Source organism: Plectrocnemia conspersa, unplaced genomic scaffold, assembly GCF_051122295.1.
Source record: "Plectrocnemia conspersa isolate PC_06_02 unplaced genomic scaffold, ASM5112229v1 ptg000013l, whole genome shotgun sequence".
Taxonomy (NCBI): domain Eukaryota; kingdom Metazoa; phylum Arthropoda; class Insecta; order Trichoptera; family Polycentropodidae; genus Plectrocnemia; species Plectrocnemia conspersa.
The window spans coordinates 14,863,663-14,890,072 of NW_028277177.1; the positions used below are offsets into that span (position 1 = coordinate 14,863,663).

Genomic DNA, 26,410 nt, shown 5'->3' on the forward strand with positions numbered 1-26,410 from the left:
CTTGCATAAAAAAATCATTTAAATTTCTAATAACTAATCGTATAATGACTACCAGACCTTTTAAATATAATGTTTAGCTTTAAGACTTAAAATTCACTTAATTCCAAGCTTTAAAATATAATTAAACATTCTGTACCAGATTTCATATTTTTTAAAAGTTTAAGGCATATTTCACCCTGAAGAGACTAGCAAGTAATATGTTTTTAAAAAAAATTATATTGTATGATTTTTTGAGCAAATAAATTATTATGATAAGTGAAATATTAATATGTGAAACATAATGAATTAATATGAAGAGACTTTTTTAAACTATGAAAGAACTATAGAAACATATTAAGAACTCCCTAAATTTATTTTACAGAATTCAGAATTCCAGTTATTGATAACATCACCTATTTATACATACGTCCTGATGATAAAAAATAAAAGTTGGATATGACTCGCTAAGCTAAAAAGGTTGCCTATCTCTGTTGTATGCATTTGATCGATCGACAGTGCATTGTAGATTTCGACAGTTCAAAGCACTTTATACTTTTTTGATTGGCGTTTGGAACGGATTGTAGTGCCGAATACGAGTACACTAAAATATATATTGTTAATATTGTGCAAAAGGAGAAAAACTGCTGATATTCATTGTTATGAACGTCCATAATCGTGTCTAAAATTTTAAATATTATTTAGTTCGCAATGAAGAAAGCAATGTACGATCATTTGTTGCTATTAATAATAACCTCTTTAAAAAAATAAAATATTTACAAAATGATTAACAGATATATATAGAACTGGTATTTATGAAGTAGTAATCGTAAGATGAGGCTATCTAAAACTGATCAAACTTTAGGTATAGAAAAAGAAAAAATACTGGAAAATAAATAAAGTCGAACATTAATAAATGCTTACGACCTGTTTTGTGGACTCTGTATTTTTACCTTCTGAATATACCTCATATATATTTAAAACAATTCTTGAGATTATTTAATTGAATATGCATTTTAAAATTTTAATTTTAACCATATATGTATGTATAACGTGTACATGGGGGTATTATATTACAATATTTGTATTTTATTATGCTAACATGGCACGATGCGCGCATTATATTATATTATATAAGCTACCGCATTAGTTACATTTAAATAATGCCTTCGCGTAATTACGAGAGTTTTTGAGCCAGGTAAATGGCACGTTACACTTAATTTACGTGTACATTGTGTATATTTTTTATACTGTACACAAAATTAATTAAGTATGAGCGCAGACGTCTACGGTTTCGGTCGTGGTGTATTTGTAACCGACGAGTACAATTCCGGCTCTCCGTTGGGCACGAGAGTAACAACGGGGCAGCTGAAATAAGATGATTCATCTCGTAACATTAAACATTATTTCATCCGAGTGGTAGCGTCGTGTTTCTCCCTCCTAATTTTCTTTTCTTCCCCTATTCATTGTTGACAACACGTTTTCTAAAGGCGCCGAGCAAATAAACAGCTCGGCTTTTGTGAGAGAAAAATCCGAGTCTTACTCAGCACTCTCTCCTGTCCCGACAATCAAAAAGGAAGCTAGTTTTTTCCAGGTATTTTTCATTACCCGACGGCCCCCTTTTCAAAAAGGGAACATCTTTGTTGTATTACATTTATCGACGTCGTTTATAAAATTGTCGCTAAATCGACTAGTTAACGACTTACAGTAAGGAATATATACGTCTGGCACCGATAGAACTAGACTAAATTAAACATTACACAAAACGTTAATTAATTTGTAAATGTAGAAGCTTTACAAAAGCGAAAATGAAATTACTTTTGTTTTTGTATTTAATAAAATATTTATTTTTCGCAGCGGTCGTTGTGATTTCACGCAATGTTTGCTCTTTTCACATTAACCACACAACGTTTGTTTCCTACACATATAAAAACTCAATAACACGAAATTTGTATTGTTAAAACAAAGTAAATCTTCCAGCTACATTTTCATAATCCTATTTATGGGGGCTGTTTGCAAAGTTCTCGTAATCGGGTACAATATAAAACAAAACATCAGTGAATTGTTTATTTCAATAAGTGGCAGTTTTACTTTTTAAAGTACACAAAATAAAGAAAAACATAAATAAAAAATAAAAATTATTACTATATATAATTTTATACAATATGTGATTTAAAATTACCTATATAAATTATTAACCATTTAATTATACGACCTACATATTACTTTTTATGAGCGAATTTGTGATTTATGTGTTAGACATGCAAATTTCATCGTTTAAAATTTAATTTGCAGCTAATGATAGTAGGATCTAGAATAGTTATTCAATATAAAAGTTAAAATAGTCATATAGAATTTTAGAAATATATAGTTTACTTTGCTTTAAGTACTTTAAGGTAAATGAGTATATTACTGGGCTATGATTTAAATAAATAGAATTACGGTTGTTTTTAGTTATTTGCTTGTTAAAACAATATTTATAATATCTGCTACTAGAATAATGTGTAGGTGTAGTTGAAGCTGTTAAATTTATATTTTGTTTTAAAATAAAATCGCGAAGGGTTCTTCCGTTTCAATTAATGCTTTGCAATTTCAATCGCGATGCATAGAATAGAATTAAAATTCCGTGAATGTAAATTTCCCGTATTTTTTTAATATAAGTGTAAATATAGAGTGGATAGTAAAACAACAATATTTTCCTCAACTGTAGTTACTTTTATTTTTTATAAGTATTAATTGCAGTTTCGTAATAAATTATATTAGATTTGCAAAAAATATATGTTTCACCACTATCTCAAATCAATCGGTTTTTAAAAAATAATATTTATCGATGCTTTTAAGTAGGTGTCAGAAATTGTGTCGAATAAAAACTTTTTGAATTCTAATTTCTTTTCTCGCAATCCATTTGCGTTCCAAAATAATATTTACAGTATATTGCACAGTTATTTATTTTTGATAATATAATAGATATAATTAAATTCATTTAAAGCTATATTTTTTGCTGCATTTTTATTATAGTATTTTTTATATTTCTCAAATGATAACTCTTAAAGGCTTATCTTTGAAAAGAGTAAAGGAGTGATAAGAAAATTCCTACCAAGGAAAAGATTAGCTTCCGAACTTAGTCCGGAATATATAAATTCCGTATCTGTCAAATGCTAATGACTTAATGAGCTCATGAAAAATAGCCTGCTCCTTGAGGTTTTACATAATTATTAAATCACTTATTTGTAAGTCTATATAAATGGGATTCAGTCAAGAAAGTACCTGGTTCTCCATGGTACTGTAGCATGGGCCTTGACGATCGATGAGTAGGTGGGAAAAAATCTCCTGATCAAAAACACTAGTTATAAATTTCACGATCTGAAAATCGACTGTCTCCGTCAATAGCTAATGACCAACTGGGACTACATACTAAGGTTATACAATATACTCAACTTTCGTAAAAAATGTTATGCTTTGGAATTATGTATGTGACGACTTTAATCAATATAAAATGTATCAGTTTTATACTTTATTATATTATATACTAATCAATAAATGTAGAGATAAAGAGCAACAAGACTAGTCTTTTAAAATATAATAAAGGTCTTACATAACTTTAATTTTTTTTTAAATGAGACTATTTTTAATTTATTTTCATATGGTAAATGTTTTTCAAATGCAAATGACATATTTTACTGATTTTTTTAATGAAAATAAGCAATTCATAATAAAATTAAACTCATGCCAACTGCAATGCTGTTTTAAAAGCTTTTCAAACTATATATATATATGTATAAAAAAATAAAATAATTAACTAAATTCAAGCTACGTTTCAATATTGTTTAACTTTATATGTACCTGTACTTTTACTATTCAAAAAAACATACGATCGAATTTCAAATATAAATATAGCACACTACAATCCAATATTGTAACACACGAGTTTTAAACGTAAATAGTGTTTGTTTTGTAAATTCGAAGCTTTTGATGCTTTCGACTCCCGAGCGCCTTAACTGAAAAGTATACATATACGGTATAAAAAGCAAGATTGCGAACTTGGAAAAATTAAATCCACCCGCGGTCCAATCTTCTTAAGTGCTCAATGAGCTTTTTGCATTTGTTCATATTACGTTGAGATGAAGCAAAAAAAAGTTACCGTATGGGGAAAGTGTGATCAAAGGTTGGAAAGTTAGAAGCGTACGAATGAACTTCGTCAATTTTTCTTCATTACAAAATAAAAAAGTTTACCGTGTATATCAAGCAATATTACATTTAAATAATTATTAAAAATAATATATAAATCAGATTGATCCATAATTTTTCATTATATTTACTTTACTAAAAGCTTTAGATTATATCGTTAAAAATACATAGTAAAATAGTACATATGTGCATTAATGTATGCACAAACGCGTCCATTAGTTCAATTTCCATATTTCATGCAAAAGCGAAAACACGAAACTATCGTATCTCCACGATGTGTGTTCATTTTGGCCCTGCATTTTTTATACTGACACGTATGTAATTTAGTCCGAGCAAACTATGTATAACCTACATTATCCATTAAATGACTTTTTATATCACATGACATGTATGTGGCTTTGCATCGGATTTATGTGCACATTTGTAAGTTCTTATTATATGCAACAAATACAATATTTAATTTAAAATATAAAAAAAGTACACAATTTTGTCTACTTTTTTATATTTTAAACTAATTATCTAAACACTAAAATAAATATAATACAAAAATAAATAAAGTAGTAGTATTATCTTCAAAGAGATGTTTAAAAATTGGCTTTTAAATAAAGCGTATTTGTGTACTACAATAATGACAATAGTTTTTTTTTCAACATCTAAAATTAGATATTTTTAAATATTTAATTCTAGTAATTTGTTTATATATTCTAGTAATTTATTTAATAATTCTAGTAATATTTTTTTTCTCTATACATTTAATCAGACATAAATGTGGCGTAAATATAGTATAAACATAAGATATGGATTTATTGGCTTTGCTTTTTATACTTTTGAAACATATAACTTTAAATAATTCACAAATATAGATAAATATGTTTTGAAATACAACTACTATTTAGGAAATTTCAACAACCAGCTATTTTTATATCTCCTACAAACTAATCACTCATCTTATATATAAATGTAGTACTAACTGTAATTATTTTTTAATTTATAAAAATATTTAATTACATTTTAATTATTACTATAGAAGAAATCATATTTATATACATATATACGTTTACGCAGGTTATTTCTCTCTCACATTTTTTTTATTGTGATAAATATAATCGCACCTTCTTTATAAAAATGCGGAAAAGTTAAATTGCAGTTCAAGTACGTGCAGGTAGTGGAATTTATTGCCACATATGGTTTATATGGCGACCTACAACACCTTTGTGTCAAAACTAAAACAGCTCGACCGTTATTATCCGACAAGAACAAATAATTCAAGCAATCTATCGCTGAAATACGCCAGGAGAGCACAAGGTCTCCGGAAATGCAATCACAGAATAGGCGATTGTCGAACTATTCGAACTATGCCGCAGTTGGCTACTTTGGACAGATTTACGAGACGGAATTCCAGTACGACTACATTTTGTCGTTATACACTGGTAGTGATACGGAATTTATTATATAGAGAACCGCATCGCAGCCTTTGCTAACTTGAGGCTTGATGGTCTGATTGTTTAGGTAATTGATGAGACATGTCCATTGACAGGACTTTAAATTAAATTAAATATTAAAAATATTTTGCAGGTTATCAAAGTAAGTAACCAAAATCCTTTCCAGTAAAAACTCAACCTTCCGGGAAAGTGTTGAATGTTAATCTCCTTGTTCAAATTACATAATCATAACAATTTTAATGGAATCAAGTATCGATTAAAATTACTTTTACAGTGTATTTACAAAAGTAGCAATATATGATAAAAATTACAATAGCAATAAAGAATGGAATTATTAATATGAAGCATTTAACCTAATATACTAAATTATCGTTAATGATTAAACTTGAGTTCGCTTATAATTCTGTCGGCGCCATCGAAGTGGGAACGATCGGTAAAATAACCTGGGCCTTTATTTTGAGGGATTAGAGCATCTCAATTAATAAATAGGATAAAATCACTGGTTGTACCCATAGCGAAGATTTACATCTAAGCGACTACATTATTTAAAAAATTCAATAAAACGTAAGTGCACGATAGTTTATGATATCTTTAAAAAATCGCATAAACATACAAGTGTACAATAATATCATATATAAAAATTAAGTAGGTATAATTATTATAAATATTTGTACAAGCCTGACCTAATTATTATACTATTTACCTAACATTATTATATGGCAACATCTACGTATACCTTATTTTTATATGGTAAAAATTAAGTCGTTTTGCGAACTTACCATCTTATCAAGTCTGCGTGACTAGCATGCGTCTGGAAAGTCACGCCACAGCTTCTGAAAAAAATAAAAATATTATTATCGCAGCGAAAAAATATCCGAAAGCTCTTTGTTTGCACTTAAGCCCAACTCGCGATTAGCACGCAAGATTAAAAAGTTGAAATTGCTTGTTCAAGTCGCGTTTCATCTAATTAAAATCATATTTAGTAACACATGACCGTGGCGTGTAATATACGGCTGCACTTGGCCGAAGCCGCGAGAAAATTTATCGTAAGTACAAGTAAGTGTGAAAAATGGCATTTAAAAAGAAAGCCTGGACTACGGCCAAGAGATACTTAGGGGGATGCGAAGATCGCCCGGCAATAAGGGGTGAAACTCATAACGACCCGACCCATAAACAAAGCTCAACGGCTCGACTCTTTCGGTATGTGTATATAGTAAATATACAATATAAAATATATTTTTTAATAAAGTTAATAATACTGGCTCCGATCGCACGGAAAAATAAATTTCTGCGACGTATAACCTCGCGGTCGAACGAATTAGAAATGGGAGGAAATTCGGTACGTATTTTCTTTGCTGCAGCGCTTCTCAAAGAATATTTTAGTAAAATGAAAATAAAATTTAATGACTAGTACTTAGTGACGCATGAGTTTTGTCTGAATTTTATCCCGCTAACAAAGTTGGTTTTCTGAGAAAATATAAATAACGTCTATTTTATCCCTATTATCTTGTGTAAATATGAAGTATTCCACTTGCGTTCCACAAAACTCTTGAGTTCTGCAAAATAATTTTTAAGGGTTTCACGACAAAATATAATAGCATAGATTCAACCTCGTATAACCTATTTATTTGTTGAAAAAAAATTTTAAAATTGCTACCATGTTCCTAAATATAGTACATATATAACACTATGTTTCTAAATATAAATCTATAACACCTTGTTCCTAATTATATACTAGGTTTAAGATTGAAAAAAATGTTAAAATAACCTTTGTATGGTCTAGTTTTACTAAATATTTTTTCTTAATTAATATTTTATAAATAAAATCCTGATCTTTGATTTTCTATTAATAGTTTATAAATAAAATCCTGATGATCTTTCTAAAAATATTTTTATTTTTATTTTTCTGCAAAAATTTATTCTATAAATATAAAACTAAACATTCATGCTGCAGTTTTTATAAAATACACTGTTAATTAAATTTTTGCCTAGCTAGCAAATAGAATAGATTTTAATTGACTTATCCTATTATAAAAACTACCGAAAGCCAATGTTATCTTTATAAATGCATCTTAAGTTTGAGAGATTTGTATTTGAGTATTTAATTACTAAGACCAAACATTATTTAAAGATTATTAAATTAAATTTTTTTTCAGGAGAAATTTTAAATGGTAATAAAAACTTAACACATAAACCTACCTGGAATTTGCATTCATTACCTAACAAACATATTTAACGCTTGATTATTTTTTTAGTATTTACAAAACATTTAGAAAACCGCTTAAATTCATCCGATAAAAGTCTTACTAAATTGATTAGTTTATTACCATCATTTGGTAAAATACATGAAAAATAATCCGTATGGGTTTAAAAAATATATTAACAAACAGTTTTCTTCTGTAAAAGTCAACTAAATTAAGTTTAACGGAACATATATGCGCATATTTTAGTATAAAAAGAGTACAGATCTTTTAATGTTGATTGTAGTAAAAGATTTAGACACAATTTCATTCACTATACAAATACAAAACTCTCGACTATCTTCTACGCTCAATACGCTTATACCCGAGAAGTAAAAGATATGTTATTTCACAAAATAATGAACACTCAATAACGCATAACCAGCTGGAGTTCCTCATGGAAGTTTGCTAAGGCCATTTCTCTTTAACTTGTATACGAACGATATCCCAAAATTAAGAAAATACACTTTAATCTATGTATGATGACTGTAAAGCTATTTTAACGAGTGCTTGCGGTTTAAATCACGGATTAATTACAGACATATTCTGAAAGATAAAAAATTAAAACTGACCAGATTAAAACAGAATCAATTATATTTACGAAAAGTAGATAAACTCTCCCACTGCCTCTTTCCAAAATAAAGAGGCAGTAATGTGGTATATAAATCTAAACTAAATATAAGTTGATTTTTATTATTTATATATTTATACTGACACGCAGGAATAGTTTGTGAATCGTTGTCGATATGAGAAACGGTCTGACAAAGAAAATATTATACGCGAAAGCAGTCTTCCTTTAATATATATATAAAACACATAATACGTGTGTACATAAATATTGCACAAGTCAACGACGATTCGGGCTTTTCTTAAATTTTGTCTTGGCACTCTTCGGTGTTCATAAATCGTCCTTCACACACATAACTTTGAGCGCTGCTCATATTTTGTTTAATGCCTTCTTCGTCTCAATAATTTCTCCGCTTTGAATATAAGTTTGGCAAGTTTCATGTGTTTTTGACTTATTACACACGGAGCGATCGCAAATCTCCATTAAAACTCCAAACGTACATAGTATGTGCCGCTCTAATGACCCCGTCATCGTTTTCGCAGTTAAATATTACGAATATAAATAAAATGTGTATTATTTATAGGATACACGCGTCGTATGTTATGTTAATGTGACTTGTGCGATATACTGTACTGCGAAAAGATCAAGATTATGTTTTATAAACTTGATTATATGTTATACATATCTTAATTCTGGGGATTTTGGATTTCAATTAAAATATAACTAACAGCCGCGCATCTTAAAATTATCTATGCTAATTTATTATAGATATTAGAATTTATAAAAAGTCATATTAATAATACAATAGTATCAAATTGCTATTGTATACATATAAATATATGGTACTTAAATTCTCTATACAATATACTACATATGTATATACAAAACGTCTTATATATTATTGTTGATAGTTACTATGGACGTGCTTGCGGTCAAGTTGCATAGCTAAACTGCAATTTTCATGCATCTTCCATTACAAGCTTTCAGCTCTCGTCGGTCAGTTAATAATTGCCGGCATTTCGTTAGCTACAGTTCATATTCAAATTTAGAACTAAGCTAGTTATATAAGCAGAGAATAAAAGTGAAACTGGCTCGACCGCATTTGGGGTGTTCCATTGAATGCAAAGGTTCGGCGGTTGGATGGTTGGCAGCGATTTGTGGCAACCACTACCAGTAGATACTAGTACCTAATATCTACAACCCGCTATAGTGACGTGACTCTGGCAACTTCTAGTAGACCAACTTTGGGCCGCGCAGTTATAATTGGCGTACGAATGGGCACCATTAGTCCCGCAAACTGTATTCATTCGAACTAATAAATTTTCAAATTATCGCTTCAACTCCAACGACCCGCCGAAGGGACTACTTAGTTTAAGGAGCGTTTAGTTTATCTCGGCGCGATCGATATGGGAGATTGCTCTAAATCACCTTTTAAGCGACACATGAATATTAATTTGTGTAACGCTTAATAATTATAGTGTACTAATAATATTTAGCTATATTAAGTTTCATATATTTTTTAATTTTACATATATATATAATACAACTAATAAATTTTAGTTAATCATCTAAACATTAATTAGTGATAATGGTATAAACTTGAAAGGCAATACTTAGGTTAAATATCCGTTAATATATTTTTAATATAATAGAAATATTGTTAAAAAATAATGTGCCTAAACTAAAGCAGAATAAAACTAAATGTATGATTATTAATTGTAAAGATATGTTAGATAATAATATAAAAATAGTTATAGACAACTATATTATATAAATAGTCGATATTATTAAATATTTAGAAGTTATTGTAGATAAAAAAATAATTGCATATTAGAAAAATAGGTATATTATCTAGGAAAAGAAATAGGTAAAGTATAACTACAATAGTATTATATTGGCCCACTACAAAAATTGTGAAATAATATTATGCATGCTTAATAAATAAAATAAAATGATGTTACAAAAATTACAAAATAGGAGAATGAGTAGTTTATTGCATACGGAAAATTTTATCAACATTATTTATTTAGTTGATTAAAATATCCCTTAAAAAAGAATATGAAGAAAAAGTATGCATAAGCAAACAGTTACTTACTAAATGAGTTATTAGTTTGCACTTCATTGAACTAAAATTAAATTTTTTATTTTTTTTTAATTTTGTAATTGCGACGACTCTGACCACTGGCTTTACAGATACTGCTTTTTTATTGAAGTTAAGTAAACAATGTACAATCTAAAATAAAATATACTCAAATATGACACATCTTAGCTTAAAATAAATTGAAATATGTCACAGTTTAGTTAAAAAAAAAACATAATGCTTCTGAAATTACTAGATATTTTTCCAGGGCTGTGGAGTCGTTAAATTTCCGATATTTACCAACAACACGACTCCACTCCGACTCCGACTCCGACAAAAAAGTTTAATTTTATCAGGTATTTTTGGTGTTTTTCTACACGTTTAATATTCATACGCTATACACATTCATTATTACGCAATTAAAATTTCATAATTTAAAAAAATGCATTTTATAGAAAATATGGTCGGAGTCGCTCATTTTTCACGACTCCGACTCCGACTCCAACTCCGGCCAAAACACCACGACTCCAGTCATAGTACTGTTTTATTGATATTTTTTGAACTCATAAGAATTATCAACGATAAACACACTACTAACTACTATTATACCTAACGCCTTTAAAAATTAGCATTTTTAACAAATTTAACTTAAAACTACAAGGAAAAGCAGTGCTCATATATAAAACTTACACTGTTGTGTAGTACATTTTTGCGACAACTAGCGTTGATTGAATCAATATTCAGGTGAACTTGCTTAATGAATTTTTTTACAAGCATTTTATTAAAGGCTTTCTACAATTAGTTGAATAAATCTTAAAAATGTTATTTTTATTTTATGGAATACTTTATAAAAAACATACAAATATTCGGAAAAATAACTATGTATTTATAATAACAAATTAATCTAAGTAAGAATTTTACATACTAGATATCAACGTTATTACTATATTTTGACAAAACATGGATTATTATGGTAATTATGGTAATTTATAATTATGTTTGTAGATTGAAATTTAAAATATACTCATAGTGTTCAGCGTAATCCAAAAAGTACAGAAATTTATTTGAACAAACTTGATGTTACAATTTGCATTGATACCATATATTTGTTCGTGTATTACAATTATTAGCTAAAATTTTAAGACAAAAATTAAATCCATTTTATTTCTTAAGAATCAACGTCATAAACAGCATAAATGACACAATAGGAATTTAATACAGTAGCGAACTAATTTGTAGTAAATGCGCAATATTCTAAAAAAATCGCCTTAGCCAAAAATACCAACTTGAATTCTAAAACAACAAATATTAATACTTAATACGGTAAAGCGTCGTTTAGGTTTCTCAGCACGTTTCGTTCGAGGCGAACTCATCTTTTTTATCTTCGAGAGAAATATTTTCATTGAATATTTAAGGGATGCAAAAAATTAGGTTAGGCGGATGTGAAAAAATAAAACCATCAAACGATCATCATTCCTCTCGCTTTTTCAGATGAGAAATTTCGTTTGTACATAGAAATAATTAATTATATTCGTACGTCTACGTTCTGCAGTAAATTAGGAAAAATATCATGCATATTCGTATTGTTTGTAGGCGTTAGATTAAATTTAATTTAGCTGTATATTAAATTGATTGTGTACAACCGCCGTGCTAAATTGAAAGAAACCAACTCACGTGAACGTTTTGTTCGCAATTTGTGATGTCACTTCAAGCGTGTGTTTTACATGAAAAGTCCCCACGCATTTACGTGCTATGCTTTATTAACGTAACTGTACGTTAAAATTTGAGGTTTTGAAAATTATATAGCAAAAAGCGACATCTTGGTATACCTTTTACATTATAATACTAAAATAATTAAATTAAACAAGGAGACTAATTTTCTTAAGCCTGCTCTAATTTGGTATAAAAATAATTAGATTTATTTTATGTTAGTCAAGAATCAGACATGATATTTTAATTGTCTTATGACAATACAAATATAAATGAATATACCATTCTTTAAGAAAACAGAATAACATAATTTCGAATAAAGACATATCCCAAAAAAAATCAGATACAGACCAAAATTTAATCTTGGTCAAATTGAAATTTCTGACTTTTTGAAATATTATATAATTATTTACGAATTAATAATCTGATGTTTTGCCACTTTTTTGTACTAATTGGTTATAAAAATAATGCATTCTGGTTCAGTCCAGAGAATGTCTTGACAAACTTTTTTCTTTCACGTTTTCAGTTGCTGGTATATCATTTTTATATTATTAAATTATATTTAATAAGAATATGCTATAAGAGCAAAAAATGCGATTTAACCTGGACGCAAGAAGCGAATTTTAATTTATTGATTTTCCAAGGACTGAATAAAATAATCATCATTAAATAAGTTAATGGTTTGCGACACGCTGTTAAAATACGTTAAAGCTTCTTAGTATGTATAATACATTTAAGGACTGATAAAAAAATAAAAACTGTTCAGAAAGAGATTGCATTGTATTTTAATTATATTATTAATCCATGAAAGACATTTATACAATAGTATGTGAATATAATAATACAGTAAATCATTTTATATGTAAAATACCTTCATTGATTTATTTTTTTTTGTTAGTATTTAAGTATGTAAATTATATTATTCATAGTAACTTAAATATAAAAAGACTCTCAAAATGGCAAAACATTTATTATTTGTTCATATTAATTGGTACATTATTAGTCATTACTCCTAAAATAATACACATTATATTTTATATTAGACGTGATTAATTAAAGGACTAGAAAAGATCGATCTACTTCGATTGATTATAGAGCCTCGTGTTACAAAAGAAATTGGGCTCCTGTGTTTATATCCAAATTGTAGAGAAAATTGTCAATAACAGTTTTTGCTACTTTAAATATTTAATATTTTACAAGATAAAGAGAAAACAAAATTTAAGTTCGCCGACAGGCAAATCTGGGGAAAGCCCCCATACATTTTTTCAATCTGCTGACCGGAGCGATTTATTATTTTCTAATTATTAAAGTATATCTAACATTACTAAAGTAAAAAAAAACGTGAATATTTTTTGCCATTAAAATTCTTCCGACCTCTAATTAAGACTTCCAATAAAGCAAGCATATTTCAAAACATCTGACACCTTCTCTAAAGCAATGGTTTCAAAAATACAGTAGTTGTAGAATATTAAAAAATATTTGACAAAAAAAGATTTTATGAAAATTGGCATGAATTAATCAAGAACTCTCATTAGCATTGGCATGACATTAAAAATTCTCGCATAAGCATTTTTCTCCTCAAAAAATTCTTGAGAAATAACTCGAAAAGAAACACTAGAATTTCTAGCTTTAATCGTAAAAAGGAGAATAGACTAGAACCTTGAGTTAAAATTAAAATTACGTAATATTTTATAAGTTTTGCAAGCTCTGGTATCGTATATAAGAAGAGTCTAAAAGTAATTTTAAGCCAAGTGCATCTTATATAGGTCAAACAGTTGTATGATAGCGTTATGATTTTCTTAGCAGCAGCAGAGGTAAGAAGTATGTTCATTTGCGAGGGTCATACAAATAGTAATGCAATGATTTTAGAATATATTAGCATGCGTATAGTCAGACTCAACAAGACAAGCAATGGACTGTTTTCATCGAGAAGTTGACGGTTTTTATCGACATTAACAGTCAACAGACTGAATTTTAATAGATAAGTTGTAGTAATAAAAGAATGTAGACAAATACACATAATTGTGAATGTAGCGAATTCTTTTTTTACGTTTATCTGTATGATATTAGTAAATAGTATCATAAAAAGGGTAGCAGCTGTGATAAAACAAGAAGGGAGGATTATTTTCATTACCAACGTGTTTTTTTAAACAACATTTTTTTTGCAACAATTTAAATCGCATTCATGTACAGTCTGTATTAAGATTGGAATAAGTCTAGACTGGTAACCTAGAGGCAGCGGGTTTGTGCCACAATAGCGAAATAATTTTATTCATAAAAAAATCGGCTTCAGCTACAAAGTAACATTTATTATTTATAAATTATAATACACATAATAAGTCTGGTTAGTCAATAAGATATAATGAATACTTCTATTTATTTTTTTATATCTGATTGACTTACCTAGTTTATAAAGATTTACTCCGTTGTAACGAATTGGGCTTACGCCTGCCAGTTTTCAACGGAAAATTGAAAAAAAGTATTATTTTCGTGTCCCGTAAAGAATCGAACCGGATTAGGATAAGGTAAAGAGATAGGCGGTTGCTTCTTCGATCTTTGACGATCTGGAGTTGATTGGCGACATTTCTTTGTCTTTCTTAGTCTCGAGTTTGAAAAAATCAGTGATGCCAGTTGGATCAGTTTATATACACATGGCCCCTTCAGTGATTTAGTGGTTACTCTCTTTTGCCTGGGAGTGACCGTTTGATATTTGTTGAACTTGTTGTTGGTTCTATTACATCGGTTTTTTAAATAGGTTACACTTGTAGTTAAAGCATTCATTGTAATAAAACACAACCAAACTTGTAATTCCGAAAGTCTGTTGTGATGCTTTGTGTACTGTCATACACGCTAAACTCCAGTATTTTAAGCAGATACATATTTTGAATGCTAAATCAGCCAATATAACAAAAGGACAACTGACCTGCTGATATTTATGACTTAATAACGTATTTTTTTTGTAAATTTTACTGTTTGAAAAATTACATTGTTTAGTTAATTCAAATGTTGATGTACAGGTTGGTCCATTTTATGTTGTGTCTTGTGTGCCTGTGTCGATTATTTTTTCTTCATTTGATAATAATTTTGTATAATGCTTTCTGTTTTATTTAGTTTCTTTAGTGGATATTGTACACTTATAGGCCCCCAAGCTACCGGTTTGAGGATTCGTAGGATTCGCTGCGTTCTGCACCCGCGCGGGGTCAAATTTATATCGGCCGTTACTTTCTCGTGAAATGGCTGCACTGCGACGGACATTCTGTATGTTCTGTACAATGAAATTTATTTCGCCACATTCTTGGCAATAGTGAACAGCACAATGGCGGACGATTCGCAAAGAATGAGCCGCATTCATCGGCATTTGTACGTGCCGCGGTGGGGCGTATCAAAATTATTCGATTTCGCAGTATTGTTTCGGAGGCCGAAGCCTCGATAGAGTTATGCTCGGTTTTCAAAAGCCAATGTTCATTAGGGTAAGTTGTTGGTGTGGAGGCGTCGGTTTTGGCTCACAACATTCAAGAGATGTTCTTTATCTCGTCACTTGGGAGAACGCCCGACCGAACATTGACTAACAATTCGCTTGATTTAACGCAAGTATTGAAACACAAGCCAACTTTCAATATTGTGTGATTATCTCATGTTTATATGTATGTATGTATAAATGTATGTTCATACACACACGGGGTCACAACACAGATGGTATTTGTTATTTGACATTTATTAGTTATAAATGAGCAAAATTAGTTTTAAACATTTATTCTATATTTTCTCATTCGTAAATAATCATTTTTTGCGGCGAAAATTTCATCTTAAAAACGTCTTGATGTAATTTATCAAATTTCATGATCCATTTTGAGTTTAGAATGACGTGTTTAGTTATAATTTATGTGCTTTTAAATATCGAATTATTAAAAAAGCGTTACAATGACGTGACTATAAACATTTACTGTTGACTATCTTTTAATTATAATTTATTTTTTTATACTAGAATTTACTAAACACTAGCAAAAGTTAAATTATGGTCATTAGGCCTTTAATTACATATATTTTATAAATTTATTGATATAAAATGGCTCATTGCATAATATTATTTTTATCCAGGTTTATTCAAATTTCTAAAGTCAGAGTATCCGCGTGATCGTAAATTAGATTAAAACGTGCATTTAAAATCAATTACTGGCACAAAGCAATTATGTAAATATCTAGTCGTTTTCTCATTTTCTTTTTTAGGTGTATTTCCATGAAAGATAATTATAAAGCCGATTTTAAATTAATTAGTTTACCGCAATTAGATACATTGAAGTAACGCCCATCATATTTTTTGTATGAATTAAATTCAGGCTTTCAAGGCTTATTTTAATTAGATTTAAAATCAATTTCGTCAAAATGGTATTTGTAGATCTTGTTACATCAAGCGAAAAATATTGGAAACAATGAAAAGGGTTCTTCATTAATGTCTAATTGGAAAATAAATAAATCAAGTTTTTTTATAAAGAATCTATGTATGTTAAATATAATTTTTGCTCTACAGTAGTTATTATTTTGAAAACATTTCTAACAAATGTACATATTCCAACTTCATTACGATGCAAACTAAGCGTTATGTTTACACATCAAACAAAAGACGATTTCAATAACAAGCACAGTGATAATAGTTCATAGTGAATCACATAATATACATGTGTATAATAATATCCAATACAATACATTTATGAAAGGAACGCGTAGTACGTCACAGCGACGCATAATGAATACATACCTAATACGCGTATTAATCCTTTTCAGTGTTACATTGTACGTTTAATACATCCGCATATATCGGGTTCACCTATATAATAAATAAGTTCAATTAATCTTGTCGAAACCCATCCAGCAGTCATAAGACAATGCAACTTGTATACATTTATAACCAAATGAAAGCCGAAGCTTATCTGTATCGTGTTTTGCCAGGAATCGTCGTCTGACGACCTCGTAAACGTCTAACCGAATTACTCGTACATGTGTATATATGTACATGTTACAAGGGCTGATCAAAAAGTTCTCGAATTTTTAGAATATGGGGTAGATGTATTTTTAGCTCATGTTACACTGTACAACAATTTTGACTTTTTTAGCTACAGGGGTATATTTTTTAATTAAAAAAATATAATTACTCTGATAAATGTATATATTAATTAACTAATTATAAGCGCAGTTTAAACCGTAAAATTATTAAAGGATCTATTGAAAAAAAAATAAAAAATTATTTAAAAACTGTACCTGACGATTTATGGTATATTTAATAATCATGGTATATCTGCCAGATTTAATACCACAAAAATCGAAGTGGTATTAAATCTGACAGGCTTTTATTAAAATTGGTAAAATGTGTATTATATAAAAATTATATCCAAGCGAAAATAAGTTTAATTGATAAAACAATAGTCAGCATTATCGTTTCTCTAAACGGTGATACTTAATCATTGTTATCAGATTAATTTAACGCAGGATAAATTTAATTTATGAACAGCAAAAATATTTTAATATAAAAATCAGAGATTCTAGTTTCGCATCAAATCATTGCAGGAATAAGAGAATCTTCAATCAAACCCTAGTGAAATTTTCACATGATTACAAAAAACAAGAAAACTAATACGTAAAATAAAAAATTAATGTGTTGCGGATGGTTGAAATAATAAATGTTAGTTAAAGCCAAAATTATACATTTTAAGTTCAGGAAGTTTTTGATTAAGCTTCGTTTGTGCGGTACATATCGCATTTTGAAAATTAATCCGAGATGTTATCAGATAAGACGCGTCTCCGAAGCGATATCAATTCGAACCGTGTAAGTAGTGGCAAGTATTGTGAGGCTGTGTCGCCGGAGAGCGTGGCATATAATAGAGTTTAATCCCCGGTACCATTATATATATACTACTATATTTCCAGGTAAGCAACTTGTAAACACCAATTTAGGTCGTAATTATTCGACGCGCCAAATCGACTGGTTTATATATATGTAGTATATGTGTGTGCGAAAACACAAGCGACGCTTCCTATTGTGTATGATCCTAATGAAAATTTAATATTAAACTTTAAAAGTGTCGGATTACGTTTTGGCAAAATTTTCTTATTAGAAAGCCGAGAAAGTTTAACGGGGTGAGGTGGCGCTTTGTTGTGCTGGTTTATATAAAGATAATAATCGAATTTTTTTATGTACGAAAAAAACATGTGTCACCTAATTTGATAAATTAAGCTGCTACTATAAAATGATACTAGTATGGTCTTACTAAACTTTCTGAACAACCAGCTAAAAGTATTTTTAAGATAAAATTTTATTACCTAATATTATTATTTTTATGTTTATGTCTACCTCTTATTTATTATATTAAAATACGCCTAGCAGCTCTAATATTTTTATTTTTATTAAATAAATAATAAGTATTAGTTGAGCTATAAAAACAATTAAACAGCTAATTACAATCTAGGATCTTATTCAATTTAGTCACGTAAAACGGTGTAATTTGTATTTATTATTATACTCAAAATGCAAATTCTTAGTAATAAAACACTCGTAAAATAAAAAATATGCAAATTAATATTATCTAATTTATTTAATCCCTGATTTTGTAATGAGTAATTTGGCACAAAAATAATATTCCTTTGAAGGTTGCAATATTACAAAATTTATATTTTGACTATACTTCTAGGTAATAAAAAGGCGCGATTCCCATTTAATAAAATTACGCAATATATAATACTGAGATAAGCGTAATGAACTCACAGACTAAAAAATTACCTAACCTTTTTTGTATACATTCATAAATATGTAAACTGTTATTACACATCATAAACTATACACGCTAATCTACAAACTTTGTTTTTATATAAAGAGAACGTGGTTGATGTTTTGACTAAAATTATTTTATCATATATGAATATCAAAACTGATACTTAAAATGTATGTTATTCTAATGAAGATATACTAATGATATCATATTTTAATTTTGGTGCTGAAAAAGGAAATTTATAATATTGTTTAAGCTTTCTTTGATTTTTTGACATACATGGCATGGTAATTTAAATTTCAGATTGCCTCAAATCAAAGTAATGTATAAATACTTATTCCAATGTCAGCTAAGACTATGAATCTGATATAAATTATATGTTTTTATTATTTTTTTAATTCTCAAAATAGTTTCTCTTTGAATACAGTTTTCAGTTCAAGTGAAAACATAGGTAGTATTCAGCTAAATGTACATATATGGTATGTGATTAATCGTGGATCGCGATTTATCATCATTATACAGTCCGAAACAACCCTTCGCTTTTTTGTTGTTAAATACATACAAAATATTCTATATGAGCTGAAATAACTCATTATTAGAGAACTTTCAACATTAATTAAATTAATCATTACGATATTAATCCGTAAGATTAGAAAAATCTATGTAAGCTGTTTACCTATAAATCATAATTATAATTATATAATAATGACTAATTTCGATTTCCCAGGCACGATAGAAATTCAAAAACATAAATGTTCATATGATCTTTCAGGAGACATACCACTCGTCTATTGACTGGTCGTACTTCTTCCGAAACTGATATTGACCTATGTCATGTCCTATATATACTAAGTATTTAGAGATTTATATTTATCTACTTTATTGAACCTAATTTGTTAAAATGCAAATACATACATATATGTCTGTCTCACTCTAAGAATTCGGTCTAGAAATAATTATTAAGACGTTTAGCTTATAAGCTTATTATTTTGATATGTTGGTGTAGTTTGGAACATATTTTTGTCAATTCTATATTGGGAGTGCTGCAGCCCTATCGCCCATATGGGCGAACTGCCACTGATGGGTATATGCTTTAGTATTGAAAGCACTAGTCAATTGTGAAACGAGTGAGAATAAGAAATGCATGCTAATAAATACTTATCGAATTTTATACCGGGGTCGAAGCTCAAAATTAAATTACGCCATTTTAATCACAACTCATTACTATTTAAAATTAATTCCGGCTGTGTTAAGATTTCAGTTAAAATTTAATAAACACCTTAATCAAAGTATGCGAAATAATGCCAACCGCAAACGGTTCGAGCATACCACCCTCCGCAAAGCGAAACGTTTTAATTACGAGCAAAATTTGAAAATAGTTCCAGCCGTATTTGTTATATAGCATTCCAACCCCTGAACTAAAATTTGGCCTAAAGCACACCTACAATATCACGCAGTCGTAGTAGTGTTTTAATTATTGTCAATAGGATACAATAGTCGCAAGTGCGTTTTCGTATTATTGCAACGCCATATGTGGCGCCTTCCGCTAACTTGTAATCCGAGTTGTGTTTGGCCACGTCTTGTCTGCCATTATCACCATTTGTTTATCCTGGAAAGCTTCGGCTGATTAAGTTTCCAGAATCGGGTCGTGTGGCTTATGGCGGACGACCTTCCGGGTAATCTTTTCCTTGTTTTCGGACAACTTTTTAACGCGTTAACACGTTCGATGTCAATCTATGCTTAAGTTGAAATCATCAATAAGCAAATTTTTAATTATAGTATTCATCATTGTTTGTATTTAATGTAGCTAATTATTTTTTAAATAAAATATCTAGTATATTTAAAAATGTATGGTAATATTTCCTATGCTTTATTAGTTTGGAGACCACTCCTCAGTGAATCGTCGACTCTAAAGCGAAATTAGAGTTTTTTTAACTTATTATAATAGCACACAGCATAGCGTGCAGCTTTCAGATTAATATCAGACGACAAACAGCGAGCAGAGTCGCGATAACGGCGTTTGTTTTGTAACATCATAACGGTTGCGACGTTGCCACCGAGAAATACGGCGGTTACACTCTCTCCGGGTGGCTGTACAAATAATTAAAATTTGCATAATAGTTCATTCGGCAAACTTATCAAGCGTTAAGTTTATAGACTATTAGAGTGCTAGAAACGAGTGGGTAAGTCACAATAAGCTGTAGCCGTTTCGGCGAACTAAGTTGGGCGTCGGTGCGGAGCTTTGTTTAATCCGAGAGCCAGCCTCCTGTGCCAAGATGGATAATTCAGATTGGTGGGCGAGACTTGCACACTGACTTGGGCGACAGACTAACTTGCATTAAACTACTAAAACGTCGTTTGATTAATTCACCAACTCATAGTCGCCACCGTTGGCCTTCACTTTAATTGAATATGGCTGACGAAAATTATAGGAGGAAAGTTTCGCGTCTGATTGTTTGCTTTCTCACTTGTGTATGTGGATAACAATTTGATGATCATTCAACATAACCATGTCTAACTGCATTTATAATAAATTGTATTAGCTTCGAAAAAATAAGGCTTAGGAAATTGAATGACTTTGCTTACCTATCAAATTACATGAGTGGCCACCATTAATACAATTTAGATTGCTGCTTATTATTATTGAAAACTATGGATCAATTAAGAACTACAATATTTATCAAATTCTAACGACTTTTAATATCATTAGAAGTCATGTAGCTATCTTTCATATTGCCTGATTGCCTTTCTAGTCTGGGTTTTAGTAATTATGTTATAAAGTAAAATGGATATAGTAGTCCATAGTTTTTTTGAATATATATAGGTTCATTATCTGGAATACCATCGAAACAAAGTACTCCATGTTATTAGAAAGGCTTCAGAGAATATTCCCTCAATATCTATAAGAAATAAAGTATAAATCGTATTTAAATTTTTATTCCAGTGGCTTTTTTATTGCATTGGAATACAATTAATTATATTATTAACGTAATTTGTACCTAATAAAGCGGTTATTTCTGTTATTTACGTTCAAAACGCCAACAATCAAAAGTTTCTCTTTGATTCAAAGAGAAAGTTATCCCCAAAACATATTTGTATCGTTAGAAATATTTGTTTCAATGAGCTCTTTATATACAAATATGTTTTGGCGATAATCTACAAGGAGCTGATTCACTACATTTTAGATAGTGTGCCCAATCTAATTGACAATAATTATATTCTAAATAAGTAAATACTGATATAATTAAAAAAAACTACATCATGCAAAAATACTATTAAGACAACTAATTTTTAAAATCGGAAAAAAATTAAGTTTAAGAATTTTAAGACGCTTATACTAAAGTAATCGTTAATATGCATGGAGATGTCACTAACAAAGAGCCTAAAGTTGGCAGGATATATAAATATAATGAAAGATATTGTAAAGATATATTTTCATGTATTTTATTTTAAAATAAACATAAATATTTTAGATGATTAACAACATTATATACTGGTTTACTTAAATTAATAATTATGTAACGTATTCGTACAATATAGCTTATTATACTTTATAATACGTTGAATTTTATGTACAACTCATAAGTATACATATTACATTATATGCTTACGTATAAGTTATACAATTAATTTACATTTTGTATATAAAAATATATATTGTAAGGCAATGTGAGCGAATCTTTCATAATGCTATAATATAAGCTCATTAGTTCATATAGTGCTTACGTAGAACACGTGTAAAAGACACATGCTTTGTATATATTTATTTTCTTTAATATACGTCTTCTTATAATTTATAATAACAATTTAATGATATATATTTCATACATATATACTTATGACAGATCAGTGACAACTCATTAAAAGTCTAAAATAAAGTTTAAATGAATTTTTTTAATTTAAATCAAATGAGATTTGTATTGTTACCTTTTCAATATTCCAACAATAATACAATATATATGATTATATAAGTGTAAATATACATACGTTTTTTAAAACTTTTTGTTTGTAGTATATAACTTTTATGATCTAATTTACGGTAAGCTCAGTCAGTTGTTATATCATATTAGGCTATATTAACATCTTGCTTGAGTTTTGACTAAAAGCAAGCTGCAGATTTCTCTTTCTAGTACTTAATTAATTCCCCATTTTAATTGCAATCAATGTGGTATTTTTGGACATACACTGATGTCCTAGTGTGAAGAATAAAGGACGCGATCGCGACTTTCTAAGGCATTCTACAGCTCGCAGCCGAGTTATCAATTTTAAATATGCTTTATACAAAAATACAATGAATTATATATCGACGCCCCTATCAAAAACACACTGGGATACAAATACGGATATGACCCGTAATCTTTCTTGTAGAGATATCTCAGATTTCTTTATTCTTTTTTTATCTCCAACAACAAAGAGAACTTACCTTTACTCAGATTCTAGATAATGGAGCCATATTCGAGAACGCTACTAACTAGCGTATCGTACAGAACGTTAATCGCCAATAAATTATTTAAGTGACACGCGCTCCACATAACCAAACCGAATCGCAAATTTTAGCGATGCGCATAGAAAATCTCCATCCCTGCTCAAAACTCCTAAGTAATAGATGAAAGTATTAATGGCTAAAGACATCTCAACATTAAATAATACAATTCCGCCGGGCTAACAGATTTAGAAAATATGACGACGTGAATTTTGGCGATACTGAAAGGTAATCAATTGTCAATGGATTACCTCCACAGCGACTCCAGGTCTTTATGTAAACAGAGTGAATCTGAATTTGTACAAATACTCTGAAACACTTTCAGGTCATCAGCACATATTAAATATTCTGAATTATTAATTCGTTTATAAAGAGAAAAAAGAGCAGAGGATCTAGATTAGATGCTTGTGATACTCCAGAATGAGCGAAATACTCATTGGAGTGACGATTGCCATAGACCACAAAACATACTAATTATAAAAAGCTAATAGTTGCACTCTTTATTGCTAAAAATATAACATCAACATTATTTGTTATCATTTCTAAATGTTTAGTTAAAGTGCAAAATTATAATATTGGCTGATAGACGGTGTTAATGAATTTTTCATAAACAATTGTTCTATAATATCTATTTGACTTCTGGACATTTTAATCAATATAGTTATTTTTAAATTGCGTTTTGAATTACAATAAAATATTTTGCCATATTGTAAATAGAATACAAAATAATTAAAGATAATTACCACAACTATAAACTTTTTTAATATAAATAAGAGAAAGTAAAACTGATAAACGAATTTGTGAAACCTAGTCTCGTCATTAAAAATATTCAAGATTAAGTTCCCGTTAAACGTTCTTTAATTTATTACAAAATTGAAAAAAAAACACATATTTTTAGCAATAGATCAAATTATTTAAATGATATTTAAAAGTTAAAAGTAAAAATGCATATTACAAAAATTTATTATTTTTTTTAAAATCCATTAATATACTTAAAAAAATCAAGTAAATTAAGCGCGTTTCGATTTACATGATTGTTTTTTTTTTAATTAATGATAGGGTTTATTCAGGAACGCAATGCAATTTTTTTTATATATTTTTCTTTTGATCTGAAAGTTTATTTTGAAACTACATGTTTTGTAAACTTTTACTAAACATGAAACATCTGAATATGTTTTGCCCTGAGCCTGAATCGTAAGATATTTTTGAAACGAATTGCTGTATGGCAAAGTTAAATATCCCATGATAGTTGGAAATGTATATATTGGATGCTCAAAGTCATTTAGAAATACTTTTATATACACATACTATTGTACATGACAATTTAGCGGCAATTTGCATATGCATATAATTTGCACAATTATTTACGAAAGTAGAAGACTCACTGCGACATAAAATATTCACAAAATTATATTAAATTTAATAAAAAAATCGTGAAACAAATTTGGACATGAAGCACGATTTTTTTGTTATTCTACTCACGAACTAACGTTTTACTTCAGAATATAATTTTTTGAAATCTTCAATGATATTTTAATATATTAAATACATAGATACATCTTAGTTAAAATAAAAATTGCACTTAAAAACTAATTGAGAAATATTATTATTTTTTTTTTTATAAAGCGTATATTTCGTTCTGATAAATAAATTCACAACATATATTAAAATAAAATATTTTTTGTTGATTTTTAACTATTTTGTTTTATAATATTGCGATATGTTTATAAAATATAATAAAAAAAATATTATTGGTAACAATCTAAGAGTAAAGAATTAAAAACCTTGATAAGACAAGAGAAAAAACAAGATTCAGGTCTTATTATAATACTAATATTATAATTTAATTGAGATCTAGAATTTGAAGCAATTTGTGCATTGGCATTTTGTGCTTTTTAGAGCCACACGTGCGTATTCCTAAAATATTACATGCCCCCTAAACCCTACTTTCCCGACTTCTGACATAACTTAATCCAAAAGTTGATCATTTTATGCTCATATAAACATTATATAAATATTTTACCGAAAACATACCATTCACTCTAACCGTCTAAAAGACAATTAATAAACTTACTAGATAATATATTTTAATTTACTGTTTAATTTTGTAGTTATTATTACGCATACGAGACGGTCATGTCAAAAAAATAAAAATATTTTCTATATCACAAATTATTACAATTGTACTGATAATATTTTCAGTTATTTTTATTAAACTCATCATTTGATTTCCCGTAGCGTAACCAATAAACACACACACAACCATCCATGTATATGTACATATATTTGGTGGGTCGATTGAGCATTCACGCGGTGTCTGAAGGAAGGCAGTGATGCAAACGAAGAAGCGTTCGCTTAATTCCAGTCACGCGGCCTCGATAAAAACCTTAGACGCTTTATCGGCCGTAGCGACTACGGCCGGAATATTATCGCGGCTTTCGCGTCGTTTACACCGGCCATCGGCCATCCAAAGTGCCAAAAAAAGGAAACGAGCTTGCCGAGATTATTTTCAATACACCCCATACAAAATCAATCATCGGCCTCAGTATCGCGTGACCTGCCTTCAAACGCTCGGACCAATAGAACGTAGACCCGTCGAAACAATCTTAGGCGCTCGAGCTACGCCATCGTAGCAGCGTTAAAGCTTGCACGAATACAAAATGTGGTCTAGTAGCTACTATACACTTCATTGGTTGTTTGACATTATTTTTATATTTATGAATTATAGGCAAAGATGTGAATTATAATAATGTTTATTTAATTAGATATTGTTTATAATGGTAAATTATAATAAATTTATTTTTTACCATATGTTACTTTGATTTTGATAATATAATATACGACGTATATTTAAAAAGTAAAGAGAGTTCAAAACATATTTATTTTAGACTGACATAAATATATTTAAAACACACTTTTATCTATTTTTAAAATATTTACTAAATCTACTGAGCTCAACACG

General features: G+C 29.1%; 1 protein-coding gene across 4 annotated transcripts in view; it reads right to left on the bottom strand.

The window, feature by feature from the left end:
- kek3 (leucine-rich repeat, immunoglobulin-like domain-containing kekkon 3 protein) overlaps positions 1-26,410 on the bottom strand; it is a 216,922-nt gene that overhangs the window by 62,773 nt on the left and 127,739 nt on the right. For 2 of the 4 annotated variants that reach the window (XM_088201741.1, XM_088201739.1), the window contains exon 4: positions 6,386-6,439. The gene's annotated coding sequence lies outside the window, so the exon portion shown is untranslated. Of the gene's footprint in view, positions 1-6,385; positions 6,814-26,410 lie in introns of those variants that run through there. The other 2 variants (XM_088201740.1, XM_088201738.1) reach the window with 1 other exon arrangement.